Source organism: Cornus florida, unplaced genomic scaffold, assembly GCF_030987335.1.
Source record: "Cornus florida cultivar Cherokee Brave unplaced genomic scaffold, ASM3098733v1 CherokeeBrave_3.0.0_Hap2_Chr08, whole genome shotgun sequence".
NCBI classification, from domain to species: Eukaryota; Viridiplantae; Streptophyta; class Magnoliopsida; order Cornales; family Cornaceae; genus Cornus; species Cornus florida.
Genome location: NW_026775578.1, coordinates 49,947,867 through 49,965,009, shown reverse-complemented (window position 1 = coordinate 49,965,009; position 17,143 = coordinate 49,947,867). Strand labels below are relative to the sequence as shown.

The following is a 17,143-nucleotide window of genomic DNA, read 5'->3' as shown; positions in this document are numbered from 1 at the left end:
ACTTGCTCCTGGTCCCTCTCCGAGGGATTAAAGCTAGAACTCTCATCGGGATCCTTTCTTGGTGGCATGACACTATACAACGAGAGAATGGATTAAAACAAAGACACTAAGAGACACATGAGAACTGAGTCCTCACGCAATTGACTTGACTGTAAATGACAACACGTTCCATACTCTTGAAAAACCCAACCAATGATGAGCATCAACTTTAAACACTTACCACGTAATCACATAGACAAGTAAGCAAGTAGGCATGTTTTTCAAACAAGTTAACACCTTACATGTAAGCATATAAACATGTAATTAAGGTTACGCTTAGTAACGAGAAATGTTTCTTGTTTTCTATTTTCAACCTTTAAAAAAGCAAAACGAAAACAAAAATCGTGTTCAATAAAATATTTTTGTTTTTTTATAACAGAAAACGTTTTCAATTTTTGTGAAGAAAAGAGAAAACATCAAAATGATGTTTCTTAGGTTTTCGGCACTGTAGCGCAAAAACATTTTCATTAATGTTACTGCACAGAACTATTCATTTCAAATAAAATTAATATTATTTGTGTTATATACTACTAAGTTGTATATTAAATGTTAATAAAAATATATATTTTTAATATAGAATAAATTAAATATTGTATATTATTTTTTATTTGATAAAAATATATTTTAATATCTAATGTATTAAATAATAATGTAAATTATTTTTTGTGACAAAATATTTTTTGATATAGAATATAATTATTTTTTGTGACAAAATATTTTTTGATATAGAATATAATGTTATTAAATTATTAAGCAGTAAATATTTTATATTATTATATATATCATATCTATATTATATTATATGTAAATATTAAATTATAATTAATTTACAATATTATAACATAATATATATTTCATTACATATAAGATATATTATTTAATATTTTTTATTTATAGTAAATTATCATATGCTAAATATATTATATATCACAAAATAAATGTATACATCATGCATATACATGTATTTATATACATAATTCGTGGGAATGTTTTTATCTTGGTATATCTAATTTTATACTTATGATGTATTGGGTATTTTTAAGATTTACGTATAATTTTAAATTAGAATTTCTAGATTTATGTCTTTTTTATATTAATGGAAGTAAGTGTCGTGCCTGAGTGGTTGGGTTGTTCCCTGTGTCCGAGAGTTCGTGTTCAAGTCATCTACCCTCCCCCTCACCCTCCCCTTTAATCACTAACTCCTAAAATTCTTGCCATGAAAAAAATAAAATAAAATAATTAAAGAATATTATGTACATTTTGTAACAAATATGTTGTATTACTAACAGTTATTGTTTTATGTTTTCAAATTTGTGACAACAACAAGTATAAATAAACATCATTTCTGTTTTCTATTTTCACTCAAGAAAGCAAAATCATGTTTCGGCTTTCTTAAGACTGCAAAAACAGGAAACGAAAACGTTACTAAACGCACCCTAAATTTTTCAATGCAAATCCTAGATAGGCCTCTACCCATCATCCTAATGGTATTCAAACCATCGCCCTGATACTAAATTTGTAACTGCCCGAACCCGTAGGTCCGAATCGTTAACCGAGTCCTTACCAGAACCCGAGGTCACCTAAGTCAAACACTTCCATGTCTAGTGTTCATCCATCACCATGGTACCTTATTATACCTCAAGAAGGTTCCAGAAAACATTCCAAGGCTCAGAGTTTAAATGAACCGACGAAGGGAGAAAGGTACTCAAAACAGTGTTATTTCGGTCGGCCGAATTGGGACTTCAGCCGGCCGAAATGGCTTCTGAGGCTACCCAGAACCGGTCGACCAAAATGTAAATTTTGGTTGGCCAAAAACAAAAGAATCAATTGACCGAAATAGCCATTTCAGTCGGCCGAAATGACTCTACAACCTGTGAAATTTGCACTGAACTACTATGAGCTTGGAAATGTTCTAATCCCTCCTATGAAACTTTGCAATGTGTGAATCCTACTCCAACATATGATAAACCACTGAAAATACATACTACAATCCCATTTAAATACACTAACAATATAGTCATACACGGTTCATCATAGTCTTTTACAAGGAAACAAAATTGTCATATAATTTGTAGTCCATAGCTTAAATTTGTTGTTACATTAGTACATAAATGCACTTCGTCAAGTTTCCATACAAAAAGTAACAAAATGAAGGTTCCATTCCAGCCTAAGGTAGTAGAGGATTGTCATCCGCCAATTTTTTTCCTGAACTGAAAAATGTTAAAGTATTGGGGTGGGCATAAAGCTCAGTAGAAGTTACCTAAGGCGTTAGTTTTGAACTCCCTTGAGTCAAATAACACATAATGGGATTGAAAAGATGCCGGGATCATGCAAGGGGTTCATACATCATAATCAACTTAGCAAGAGAATAATTGCAATACTTATCACAATTTCACCGAACAACATGTATAAAATGGAATGTAAATGCACCCATCTCAATTTTTAGTCCATACCGACCCAACCCACGTTTTTAGAAAACCCGCTAACTGACTTTACCGAGGCGAGATTGATAACTAGTCTCGATTCCAATTCTGGCAATGCCCAGAAACTGTTAAAAGTCTAGTATCAACTATTTCACACCCAAACCGGGCCGCGCTCCCTTAGGTCAAGCTAACCCCGGACTCGCGAAATCCGGTTCATTTTAAAGAAAACCCTTTTTTCCTTCCTCAAAAGAAAACTTACCTTTTTAAAATCAACCTTTCATTTCAATTTTTCCTCCAAAAGATCCTTCCTTTATGCAATGATATGCAATGTAATAACTTTCATCATTACATCAAGATCACATCATCATAGCACTAACAATAGTCAATTAGAAACATAATCTACTTGAAATTTCAATAAAACAAGGCATCATCATCTCAAGTAAAACATGTACAAGGGCCTCATATGGCCTTATGGTTTAACAGTTAAGACATTTCTAAGTCCTTAATCTCATGTCAAAATTTGCAACTTTAAGCATATAACAATAATGATAGAATTCTACACAAATTAAGAGACAAAACTTGATACATTGGAGAACCCCTACCTCAAATTGAAGATTAAACCAAGCTAAGCCCAAATTTCAGCCCCAAGAACCCTAAATTTGAATTTCCAAAAGTTGGCCAAATGATGAATTGCTTACACTAAAGTGATGGCCTCGATGAGCTCTCTGATTTGCTGTAAACGGCACAGTTAAACTCCAATTGGTTGGACTTGAATCAAGCTTTAAAGCTTGAGAAGAGAAAAAGAAAAAGAGAATGCAGAGAGGGGAAAAGAGAGCTGCTGGGAAGGGGGAGGAACATGAGAGGCCAAAATGGCCTCTTGGCCATACAAAATGTGAGTGGGGAGTGGGCCCCACCACTAACTCAAAACATCCCACTTTTTATTTTTCATTATATATATAAAATGAAAAATAAAAAGAGAGCGCTAAAAAGTGCGTATTTAAACCCCTTACGCTTAGACATTCTAGCACCTTTATCTATCTTACTTTACCATTTTAGATTGATTTCGTGTTATTTCCATTTTCAGGCACTTATCCCGAAAATAAGCTAACTCAGCCAAATAAGAGCTTAATTAAAGCAATTCTAGGATTAAGCAAAGAAAGGAGCAAATTGGAGAAAGAAGAAAGCAAATGAAGCCAAAGGTGGGAAGCAGCAAAGTTCGATCGATCCAAGTTCAAGGTTCGATCGATCGAACAATGATCGATCTCAGCACTTCAAGATAAATTCAAGCCTTGGCCCAAAAGCATAAAGTCCAAAAGTTTGATTGATCCAACACCATCCTTCGATCGATCGAACACTTTTGTCCTTATTCAAATGATTGATCATATCCACAGCTGTACCACCCACTAACCACTTTTGTCCTTTTCCCATAAATATCTCCCAAAATATCTCGGATTTATCTTTTCCCAAAAAGCTCAACCAGTTGAATCGATCCAGCCTAAGTTCGATAGATCTCAGCCAATTCGATCGATCCAAAACCAAGGTTCGATCGATCGAACTTCCTCCGGTGCGAAAAAATTAAATTTCCATCTCATTGAAAGTTATCCTTTATCCAATCATTAGGGAATATTGTATGCATGACCCCAGCTCATTTTGGGTGTCATTCTGACCTACCTATATAAGGATAAGGATTGCTTTTTATAAGGGGAGCCAATTTGATTTTCATATGATCTCTTGGAGAGGAAGTTGAGAGGAGGGGGAGGCTAGAGACACTAATGGAGACTCTTCATCACCAAGGAGCAGATTTCAACCATGGAATTAGCCCTTGAGGGTTGGAGCATCATCACTATGAGTGGCTAGACATCCTCTTGGGGCTAAAGTTAGCCCCAAGCATGCTTTCTATATCTTAATCTTGTGTATTATTGAGGGATTAGTGTTGTACTTAATGTTTTGACACTTTGATATATTTAGATCTTGTTTATTCAATGATTTATGTGGTTTAATGCTTCCAATTGATCATTTCATTCTATCCATATGTCTATGTATGCTAGAATAGATGTTCATGTGCTTGTCTCTAGATTTTGTGTTATTAATGCATGTCTATGTGTATTGATGCTATAGATTTGGAGATTGTCAAGACATAATGCTTAAAGGAATGCTCTTGTAATTCTCTTGATGGCTCATACTTATTCCTTGATGGATTGTGCCTCTCCCTTAGTTTATTTCATGCTAGTAGTGTAGTTGTAGTGTAGTGTTAAATGAGAGGACAATCCATGCTTATTGTTTGATGATCCAAGCTTTTGAATGCAACTAATATATGTCTCTAACCTTGTGTTGTATTTGGATTGTGAGCTTAATAAAAGGATTAATGACTTGTTTTGATCTATTGTGCCTTTCACATGTTGTTTAGACAATATATGCTTCATTGCTTAGATATATTATGCCTTTCACGTGATGTTTAGACAATACATGCTTAACTAGTCATCCTTGCTTGTTGAATCAACCAAACACACACACACCAATATTACGACACACCATATGCCCTCATTAATCACTTGTCAATGATATAGAAATACATTGCTTGATGGTGATCTCTAAACCCCAAGATCTCTCTCTCTTACTTACTCTTAATTGTATTATTTTGCTATCACTTAGTTTAATTTAGTTGTTCTTTAATCAACCAACCAACCAATTGTTTGAACACTCGACCTACTAGCCCTAATAACGACTCCACGACATTACTCGATCCTCCAATCCCTTGGGACGATCCCTACTCGCCCTAGCTATATTTATAGTAAAAGGTAGTAGTGGCTTCTATAAATGTAAAACTCTTGGCCCTCGCCTTAATGCACACTCTTAAGCTTGTGGTGTAGCGACATGAACCAACAAGTTTTTGGCACCATTGCCGGGGATTGATTAGATTAGATTAGGTAACATCGGATTTGTGGAATTGATTAGGATTAGTACTCTTTTGATCGTGTCTTTACTTTACTTCTATTTTTCTTTTTGGATTACTTATTGTGTTATTCTTACTCGAAAAGGTGCATTGTTGGAGATGAAGCAAGCAAAAGACTCATCAAGCATTCATGCAAGCAAAGAAAGTAAAAAGCTAAAAAATTCTAAAAAATTGCTAAGCTAAGCTATAAATTTGGAGTTGAAGTGCTAAAGGATCTTTGTGAGACTTTCTTTACTCAATCCTTTAGTTAAATCGTCAGCCCGCGTGGAGGCTTATTTTTAATTGTCTTGCATCATTGTTGTTAAAGCATAGGAGTATGAATTAAATGTGTGTGGAAGAAGTCTAATTGCATTGTTGTGAAGGCATAGTGTTTGTCATTCTTTGTGTTTGTTGTATTTTGCATTGTGCATGCATGGACGTCGTTCATTGAGACCGACTTTTGTCTCTCTTGATTTGCATCTTGAATCTATTGTTAGAAATCCTAGGGGAAGAGGAAGTTCAAATAGAACCAATCTATCAATGGATGACCATAATGACAATCATGTTGAGGACCTTGGTCACATAGACCAACAAGGTATCCTTCATCCCAATGTGCACAATGAGAACATACAAGTACCATTAGGCATGCCTAGGCCATTCATTCACCAACCACCACAACAACAAGGCTAAGTTCCATATGGAATGCCAAGGCCAATGTATGCTCCACAACCTCCCATCAACAATCAAGGAATTCAAAACCAAGGTGTTCATGTTGCACCTCAAGTAGCTAATCCACCTCTTACTTTAAGAGACCATTATGTGCCTAATGAGTATAATGCACCCACATGCATCCAATTGCCTCCATTTAGAGCACATCATTATGAAATTAAGCCACAAATAATTCAAATGCTTCCTAACTATCATGGACTTCCAAGTGAAGAACCTTACAAGCATTTGGATGAGTTTATTGAAGTATGTTCCACCGTTAAATATACGGACATGCCGGAAGAGGTTTTAAGACTCAAACTTTTTCCATTCACCTTAAAAGACAAGGCAAAGTATTGGTTTAACAATCTTAGGCCTTTTTCAATCACTTCTTAGGCAGAAATGCAACAAGAATTTTTAAAGAAGTACTATCTAGTTTCTAAGACCAATGCCATGAGAACCTCAATTCGATAATTTTCACATGGGGATGGAGAAACGTTTTATAAGGCATGGGAACGCCTCAATGAATTGCTCAGGAAGTGTCCACATCATGGCATGCCCAAATGGAAATTAGTTTAATACTTCTTTGAGAGCTTATCGGACAACTATAAAGGTATGGTTGATGTTTCCAATGGTGGCTTATACATTGATAGGCATGAGGATGACGTGTGGCGTCTCTATGAGAGCATGAGTGAAAATTCTTTGCATAGAACACTATCATCCAAGAATGGTAGAAATTCACAAGGTAGGAAGAGTGTTGGCTTACATCAAGTCAACCATTCAAATGAAATAGCCACCAAAATGAAGTCTTTGTCTCAAAGGTTTGATCAATTTTTTATTAACCAAAACTCGGCGAACCAAGTATCTTCCTTCCCTAACCATTCTCATCGTGCATCAAATGAAACATGTATAACTTGTTCTAGTGTTCTTTATTCTACTTCTCATTGTCCTCACGGACAAGTGCAAAAAGAACCTAATGAACAAGTCAATGCAACTTTTGTGAACCAATGGAACAATCCTTATGGGACTCACTATAATCCAAGTTGGAGGAATCATCCGAATTTCTCTTGGAAAAACCAAGGAGAGGGCTCAAACCCTCCCCAAGACAGTTTTTAAGGGAAGTACAGTCCACCTCCACTTCAAAACCAAGGATCCCAAGGTTATAGACCTTATCAATCACAAGGAAATCAATTTGCTAATTCTCTTTTTCCCAACCAATCTTATTCCCAAGGTAATACTAGAAGTCCCGCCTTTGAAGATAAAGTTTTGAATGCTTTGGGCACTTTAAAGGCTAACACTCAATTGCTTCATTCTCACTCCCAATCTATAGTAAAGCAAGAAACCCAAGTAGGCCAAATAACAAGCACTCTCAATGCATGAGAGAAGGGAAAGATGCCTATAAACGCCCCACCTAAGCAACAATGTGTTGTGGAAACCCATTCCTTATCGGAAGGCCACAACATTGAACATGTTAATGCAGTGACTACCTTACGGAGTGGTAGGATTATGGACAATCAAGTTGGAATGTCCAATTAAGAGAGTGAACCGGTGCAACCTCAAGTTGTCACCCATCCCGTTTCACATCCCATTCCTCCTTCATTGCATACACATGATCTTGTAAATGAGAAGGTTTTAAAAGATGTGTTTGAAAAAGAAATTTTGAAAAATGTTGTTGAAAAAGTTTTATTGAAAAATGATTTGAAAACTTCTTGTGTTGAAGAGAGTTCAAAAGAAAATTTTGAAAAAGTGTTTGAACCAAAAGTTCCATTTCCGGATGCCTTAAAAAGATCCATTTCAAAAGACAAGCAAAAACCAAAAACCAATGAAATTATGGAAATGTTTAGGAAAGTGAAAGTTAATCTTCCACTATTGGATGCAATCAAGCAAATTCCGGCTTATACCAAATTCTTAAAAGACTTGTGCACCCAAAAGCGGAAGAACAAGAGCCAAGCACCAAGAAAAGTGGTTTTGACCGAGCAAGTAAGCTTAATTTTGCAACATAACACTCTTCAAAAGTTTAAGGACCCCGTTCACCCACTACATCATGCATTATTGGTGATCATATCATTAATCGGGCGCTTCTTGACTTAGGAGCAAGTGTTAAGCTTCTTCCATACTCGGTTTATGTCAAACTGGGCCTAGGTGAATTGAAACCGACATCGGTAGTTTTGCAACTTGCCGACCGATCCATTAAGAAGCCTAGGGGTATAATTGAGGATGTTTTGATAAAGATTGACAAATTCTTCTTCCCGGTTGATTTCGTTGTCATAGACACGGAACCGGCCCCTAATCCTAAGAGCCAACTTCCCGTTATCCTTGGCCGTCCTTTCTTAATGTTGTGGATAAATGTCATGATCTTCAATGTTAAGGAAATAAGCTTTTGTGTAAAACCAAAACTTCCAAAGGATCATCTTCAACCTTGTATTCTCAAAATCTTGTTTCAAATTCTTGCTTTAAAAGGGCATGGAAGCCCAAAGGTTGTAATTGCATAGACTAGAGACCAAAGATTTCTTTTGAGCTTAATCCAACAAGTTCTTCAAAGGACCATTTGTTGGCTGAAGTTCAAAGCATCTATCACCCCAACAAGGAAGGGATACATTATAAGATCTTTGATCCGGGATAAAAGAGCCCAATTTCTTGCTAGAGACGTTAAAGACTAGCAAAGACATTTAGTAGGGTATCAAAACCCTATTCCTCCCCCATTTCTATCTTTCATTTCATTTCTTGCGAAGTCTAGATACTTGTTTTTGGTTCATATGCATTGAAAGGAACTTTGGTGAGGATTGCATAAGCTTTCATGTCATTAATGAACATTCTGCATAGTTAGATCAATCTCAAACCTGAGTTCGATCGATCGAACTCCACTCTACATCTAACACTTAGAAAAAATTTCGACCTGCAGAAACCTGCATCCAAATCACGTCTCTGTCCCATCGTTCGAACTAACTCTTAGATCGATCAAGAGACCTTCGATCGATCCAACTTCCAAGTTCGATCGATCTCATAATTCAACACTTAGAAAAATTTTGAGCCTGCATCAACCTGCATATTTCACCTCTCTGTCTGATTGTTCGAAACATTCCAAGATCGATCTGAAAGTTCTTCGATCGATCCAACTTCCAAGTTTAATCGATCTCATGTTCCAACACTTAGCCAATTTTCTGAGCCAAAAACCTACATATTTTTGCTCTCTGTCTGATCGATCGAACTCTTGTTTCGATCGATCTCAGTCTTCATTTCATTTTTATGACTTTGTTTTGACTTTTCAAATTTTCAAAAATCCAAAAATATTTTCACTTTTATTTTCATTTTCATTTTATTTTATTTTTCAAAAAGTTTTCAAAAATTCAAAAATATTCTATTTTAATTAATTTTTAATTATTAGTGTTTATTCGATTTAATTTATTTAAAAAAAATCAAAAATATTTTATTTTACTTTATTTTCCAATTTTTACTTTTAACTTTGCAATTTTCAAAAAATCCAAAAATACTTTGAAGAGAGTTCATCAAAGTTCGATCAATCACAGTTGAGTTTGATCGATCGAACTCTGTCGAGAATGTTTTTAAAATAGAATCGAGGGTTCTCAAGATCGATCATTTAGATCGATCTCACCCTCTCTGCAAACCCTTGTTTCCCTCTCTACGTCGTTGTATACCCATCATCTTCCCCTTCTCCGGCAAGCCTTCCGGTGTCATCAAGCTTCCCGAATCACTCTCTCTCATCTCGGTTTCATCTCTCCCTCCTCATCTCCACTTTTCTCTTCGGTTGAGGTAAGAACCAAAATCTACTTAGAAACTTGATTTGATTTAATGCATACATGTTCTATATTTGATTTAGGATGCTTAGATGATTGAATCCACCATTTTTGAAGCTTCGAAGCACTATGTTTCCATATATATATGTGTGTTGCTTCGTGTATATATTTTGCATGTTTTCGGATTTTGATCTCATTTTGGGAGTTTGGGCCTCATTCAATGATGGGGATTTGTCGATTTGATATGTTGTTGGGCCCACGAACACGTTTGTGTGGGCCCCATACTTCCAAAGTCACAAATCTGTGACCTTTGAGTTTTCAACGTTGCACAGTTCGATCGATCGAACTTGTATCTCCGATCGATCTTGGCAGATCAATCAAACTCATATCTTCGATCGATCGAAGTTGTGGGATCGATCTCACTTACTTTCAATCGATCCAACTTTTGTGATCGATCTCACTTCTTTTTATGATCGATCGCACTTCACAGATCTCACACACACACTTTATTCATCATATCTTATGTTCATGATATCATATCTATGCCCAATGCCTGTGATATTCCACATTTGATGCATTTCATACTTACATTGTTTAGCATGTTTCACATTCTACCACTTGCATAGATTCATGTCATATTTATTTTGTCTAGTTTGCTTGACATACATGTTTCTATTTCGTGCTTAAAAATTTCTTATTCTGGCACAACCCCCATTACAAGTTTTTCTTTTTCTTTTTTGCAGGCTATGGTTAAGAGGAAGACCGTTGCCAACAGGCAACACGGGCCCACCCAACATATTAGGCCATGGACAGAGAAACCAGCAGAGCCCTCTTATGCACAGTGGGAGCCAGCACAGGCTACCCCACCTCAGTCACCATCTCATGAGCCTGAGGATGACTACATACCCTCCACCTCTGCGGCTCATCCTGCATTCACTCCATCACCATCTCCACCACATCATGGGACTGAGCATTCACATATACCCGCTCAGCCAGCTCATCTGGAGCGTAATAGGCCCGCGCCTCGATATGCGCACATGACGCTCGACCATGAGTCAAAGTTCGACACGGCCTTCTTCTCTAGATTGGTGCTGACTCGATCCGCCTACCATGATATCATTTAGAGGGGCTTGGCAGCTATTCTTGCCCCCATTACAGAGCCGGTCTACCCGCGGCTGGTATAGTTGTTGTACCAGAACCTCCGACCATCCCCGCGTACCACAGTCGAGATGGTCACTTCTGTCGATGGCCATACGATCACCATCACAGTGGACTCTTTAGCCCGCTCTTGCCTCTGTCCACACAGATGTCCTCCAGAGCTTCAGGACACATATTCGAGGCAATTCAGGCCTTCCTATGCCGACATGGCAGTTTTTCTCACAGGTCACCATGTCAGTGGCGAGACCTTCACCACTCAGACATTCCTTCCCCACGACCTATGGTTTACTGATTCTATTCTCTATCGGAACATATACATGGCCAGGCACAAGATTCAGAGGAGGGGCGATTATCTGACAGCCCTCTACTTCTTCTACACCGGGCACTGGGTGTCCATTCCCGCGCTCATCTATAGCGTGATGAGGAAGCTGTATAACGAGTACATTAGTAAGGAGACGCCCAGACGGGCTAAGTCTCTTCCCTTCAGCCACCTCATCACCCAGATTCTTATCGATCAACGCTACCCCATCCATCCTCAGAAGCACCCTGAGAGAGGTTCCTGTCACTTCCTCAGGAAGGACTGGAATAAGACCTACCGCTCCATTATTACCAGGCTGCAGGACCACGCGGTAGTGGCTGCAGCGGAGTTAGAGTTAGAAGAGGCACAGGCCCAAGCAGAGGTATAGGCACCGGCACCAGCAGAGGCAGCAGCAGTATATCCCGTAGCGGACGACGCACCAGTCAATCCAGCTACCGAGCATTTAGACATAGACTTAGAGTGCCTTGTAGACGACGTAGAGCAGGACTCTCCAGCCAAGTCGCCCATTCATGAGCAGGAGCAGACTCGGGAGCTTTCTTCTTATTCATCTATGCCTGAGGCTCCAGATATGACCCCCGGCTTTGGAGTACGTCTGCAAACGCTTGAGGATGCTGTTGTTGCCATCCGAGCTGACCTCACAACCCATAGAGCTGATTTTGCTGCCTTCCGCACGGATGTTGCGACCATGTTCAGAGATTTATCCAGAGACATCCGTGGAGCCAGACCTGCCTGTTTTACCTCATCCTCCTGAGCTCCCAATCCTTTCTATCTCATGATCCCTCTCTCCTTTTGATACTTTACTTTTGTCACTGTACATTATTATTTTTACAACCGGTCTGTCCACTTTGATATTTTTGTTGTACCTGCACTTTATCTATTTTATATATCTATTTTTGTTATGGATGTCATATATTATATTCTCATATCTGTATGTTTGACTCCATCAGGTGCATCACAGTGACTTCAGTGAGAGAGTGCTACCCAATTTTCAGGACCACCCTTATACCTTTCTCATTTCTCTATCTGTTTATCCCATTTACACTTGCATGTCCATTGTGCACTGATTATCCTATTCTGTTATCTGATGAGTTTATCCAAGTGCCAATTTCCAGGACCACAGTTCATCCCAAGTTTGGGGGGGGGGGGCATGCCACCCACTTCGGATACTTCAGTCCCGATCATTCTTGCTTAGTTGCACTGGTATACTCTTTCCTTTGTTCTCTTGCATATTGAGGACATTGTGCCATTTAAGTTTGGGGGGAATGGTGCTTTACAGTGTTAGTTTTAAATTCAAAATTTTGAGCATGACTTGTATATTTGAGGGATATTTCTATGATTGGTCCATATCTAGCTATGATTTTGATCTTTTGAGGACTATATTGCTTAAAATTTAAAAATTGCTTGACTTGAGAGTCCAATATCCTTGTATGCCTTGTGGATGCCATTTAGGAGTAAATTTTTCGAAATATTGATATCTTGCTTACATTTGTGGTCCACATCATCCTGATTTTGTGATTGTTTTGAGATTCACTCTAGAATTCTACACTAGCACAGGCGCACACTAACATTCATTTGTGGGGTACATGCTTTGTTGATTATTGAATTGGTTATATCCCAATTGAGCTAGTAGTGCATTGAAAGCTTTCATTCTTGATAAAGGTGGACAACAACCCCTTTTCACTAAGTAGCTGGGATTCTAACCTCATCAAACACTGAATTTCTCGCGCCGAAAGGTGGAGGGCCCAAACTCTAGGTTAATAATTGAATTTAATGAAAAAAAAAAAAAAAAAAGTTGGAAAAACAATAAAAAGTGAGCACTTCTCCCAAAAGGTGAGAAGTGGGAAATGATTAGATGCTAGTTGTCTTAATTTGTAGCCTAGTTGATTTGAGCTTGTAAGTCCGTAGGGGTATTTGAATGCCTAATGCCCTAAATTCGTCTGGTTTGGGAATCATTAACCTAACGCTCGACCTCATGAATTGCTAGAAAGCTTAATAGATGAACACATTGCACCATACTTCCATCTTTGATCCTATAAAAAATATATATATATATATATATATATATATATATATATATATCGGGTGAAAAGAATAAGTGCACCTAGAATAATGAAGCTTTAATAAAAGGTCCACTTTTTGTCTTGATAATCAGTACTAGATTTGTGTGTTAGTTTGAGGGTAAGGATGTGATTAATTCTTTAGTTGGCTAAGATAGCAACACATTTGATGCCAATCCACTCAAAAGGATTCTAGAGTTGTTTTGATTTGCATGATCATTTTCTTGATGTGTAGAGGACCATATTTGTTTGCTTGATGTTAAGATTTTGGGAGATTGCTTGGAAATGTTTAAAAAATTGCATACTTGAGGTAGTTTTCTCCCAATACTTGTTTGCAATATTGGTGTCTCTTTTGAAAGAATGAGCTTAATGTTTGTGGGTACCATTTCTGGAAACCCTAACGAGATTTCACTCGTCCACTAAGGTAACCTAGGGGTTTAAAAGGCTTGTTGCATATGCTAAGTGCAATCGTGTTCCCTACGAAAGTGGCATTATCCATTAATTGTTTTCTAGATTCATACTTGTATAGTTGTTTATTTCATTCCTTTACTTTCTAGTTCATTGCTAGGGACTAGAAATATTTAAGTTTGGGGGTGTGATGAGCGCTAAAAAGTGCGTATTTAGACCCCTTAAGCTTAGGCATTCTAGCACCCTTATCTATCTTACTTTACCATTTTAAATTGATTTCGTGTTATTTCCATTTTTAGGCACTTATCCCGAAAATAAGATAACTCAGCCAAATAAGAGCTTAATTGAAGCAATTCTGGGATTAAACAAAGAAATGAGCAAAGTGGAGAAAAAAGAAAGCAAATGAAGACAAAGGTGGGAAGCAGCAAAGTTCAATCGATCCAAGTTCAAGGTTCGATCGATCGAACAATGATCAATCTCAGCACTTCAAGATATATCTAAGCCTTGGCCCAAAAGCATAAAGTCCAAAAGTTCAATCGATCCAACACCATCCTTCGATCGATCGAACACTTTTGTCCTTATTCAAATGATTGATCCTATCCACAGCTGTACCACCCACTAACCACTTTTGTCCTTTTCCCATAAATATCTCCCAAAATATCTCGGATTTGTCTTTTCCCAAAAAGCTCAACCAGTTGAATCGATCCAGCCTAAGTTCGATAGATCTTAGCCAGTTCGATCAATCCAAGACCAAGGTTCGATCAATCGAACTTTCTCCGGTGCGAAAAAGTTAAATTTCCATCTCATTGAAAGTTGTCCTTTATCCAATCATTAGGGAATATTGTGTGCATGACCCCAGCTCATTTTGGGTGTCATTTTGACCTACCTATATAAGGATAAGGATTGCTTTTTACAAGGGGAGCTAATTTGATTTTCATATGATCTCTTGGAGAGGAAGTTGAGAGGGGGATGAGGCTAGAGACACTATTGGAGACTCTTCATCACCAAGGAACAGATTTTAACCATGGAATTAGCCCTTGAGGGTTGGAGCATCATCACCATGAGTGGCTAGACATCCTCTTGGGGCTAGAGTTAGCCCCAAGCATGCTTTCTATATCTTAATCTTGTGTATTATTGAGGGATTAGTGTTGTAATTAATGTTTTGACACTTTGATATATTTAGATCTTGTTTATTCAATGATTTATGTGGTTTAATGCTTCCAATTGATCATTTCATTCCATCCATATGTCTATGTATGCTAGAATAGATGTTCATGTGCTTGTCTCTAGATTTTGTGTTATTAATGCATGTCTATGTGTATTGATGCTATAGATTTGGAGATTGTCAAGACATAGTGCTTAAAGGAATGCTTTTGTGATTCTCTTGATGGCTCATACTTATTCCTTGATGGATTATGCCTCTCCCTTAGCTTATTTTCATGCTAGTAGTGTAGATGTAGTGTAGTTGTAGTGTAGCGTTAAATGAGAGGACAATCCATGCTTGTTGTTTGATGATCCAAGCTTTTGAATGCAAGTAGTATATGTCTCTAACTTTGTGTTGTATTTGGATTGTAAGCTTAATGAAAGGATTAATGACTTGTTTTGATCTATTGTGCCTTTCACATGTTGTTTAGACAATATATGCTTCATTGCTTAGATATGTTGTGCCTTTCACATGATGTTTAGACAATATATGCTTAACTAATCATCCTTGCTTGTTGAATCAACCAAACACACACACACCAATATTACAACACACCATATGCCCTCATTAATCACTTGTCAATGATATAGAAATACATTACTTGGTGGTGATCTCTAAACCCCAAGATCTCTCTCTCTTACTTACTCTTAATTGTATTCTTTTGTTATCACTTAGTTTAATTTAGTTGTTCTTTAATCAACCAACCAACCAATTGTTTAATCACTCGACCTACTAGCCCTAATAACGACTCTACAACATTGCTCGATCCTCTAATCCCTTGGGACGATCCTTACTCGCCCTACCTATATTTATAGTAAAAGGTAGTAGTGGCTTCTATAAATGTAAAACTCTTGGCCCTCGCCTTAATGCACACTCTTAAGCTTGTGGTGTAGCGACATGAACCAACAATATGCATAATAATTCAAACCACACCATTTAACCCACATACTTTTAATTATTAGCAACACAATTATGCACAAAAATAATTATGCACGGAATGCAATGAACCCATGACATAACAACTTCCGGCCCGAAAAACAGAAAAAGGCCAATATGGCATCCGGTACATTTCCAAGAGTTCTAAACTCAAGGAAATGTCCTAACTCACTCTCGAACACTCCCAACGCACCCCACGATACCCGGCCCATAAAACAAGAAAAGACGAAAATGTCCTTGCAAAAACAAAAAATTCTAAAAAATAAAAAATGGCGAAAATCGAAAATATTACAGTTTTTCCATAAAGAAAAATTTTGTCGTATGTTTTTGCATGTATGAAAAATGCTCAAATAATGTGGCTGAGTATCAAACCTTGATAATGGGTCTCCAAATGGCAAATGAAATGAAGATTTCAAACATTGAAGTTTATGGTGATTCTAAGTTAGAAATAAACCAACTTTTTAAGGATTATGAAGTCAAGAAATATAACTTGATTCCATGTTTTCAGTACGCTTCCAATCTATTTAGTAGATTTGACAATGTTGTTTTAGAACATGTCCCAAGGGCAGAAAATCTCTTAGTGGATGCTTTGGCTAACTTGGCCACAACAATGGCATTAGGAAAAGATAAGGCAATTACCGTCCCAGTATGCCAACAATGGGTATTGTCACAATTGCTCAAGGGCTAGTTGGAAGAAATAAATGTAATCTCTGTTCGGATCATAGAAATTGAAGAGTGGAGACGACCCATCATTGACTACTTATAACACAGGAAGCTTCCTGAAGATCCTCGACATAGAACCGAGGTATGCCAAAGAGCACCTCGATTTATCTTTTACAAAGATACATTATTTCAGCACTCATATGAAAGTCTTTTTCTTTGTTGTCTTGGAGAAGATAATGCAACTTAAGCAATGGTGGAAGCACACTTGGGGGTCTACGGGGCTCATCAGTCAGGTCCTAAGCTCCAATTCTGAGTAAAAAAAATGGGATACTACTGGCCAACTATGATTAAAGACTGCATGGATTATATAAAAAAATGTTGGGCTTGTCAATTCCATGCCAATTTAATCCACCAACCACCTGAACTCTTACATCCTACGATTGCGTCTTGGCCATTTAATGCATGGGGATTAGACGAGGTCTGACCTTTCTTGAAATCTTCCAAGGGTCACGTATATATCCTTGCCACGACTGATTACTTCTCA

The 17,143-nt window shown here is 37.5% G+C and overlaps 1 pseudogene; it reads right to left on the bottom strand.

Annotated features, from left to right (window-relative positions):
- Positions 1-6,557: 6,557 nt before the first annotated feature.
- LOC132272112 (small nucleolar RNA R71) lies at positions 6,558-6,656 on the bottom strand (annotated as a pseudogene).
- Positions 6,657-17,143: the final 10,487 nt, after the last annotated feature.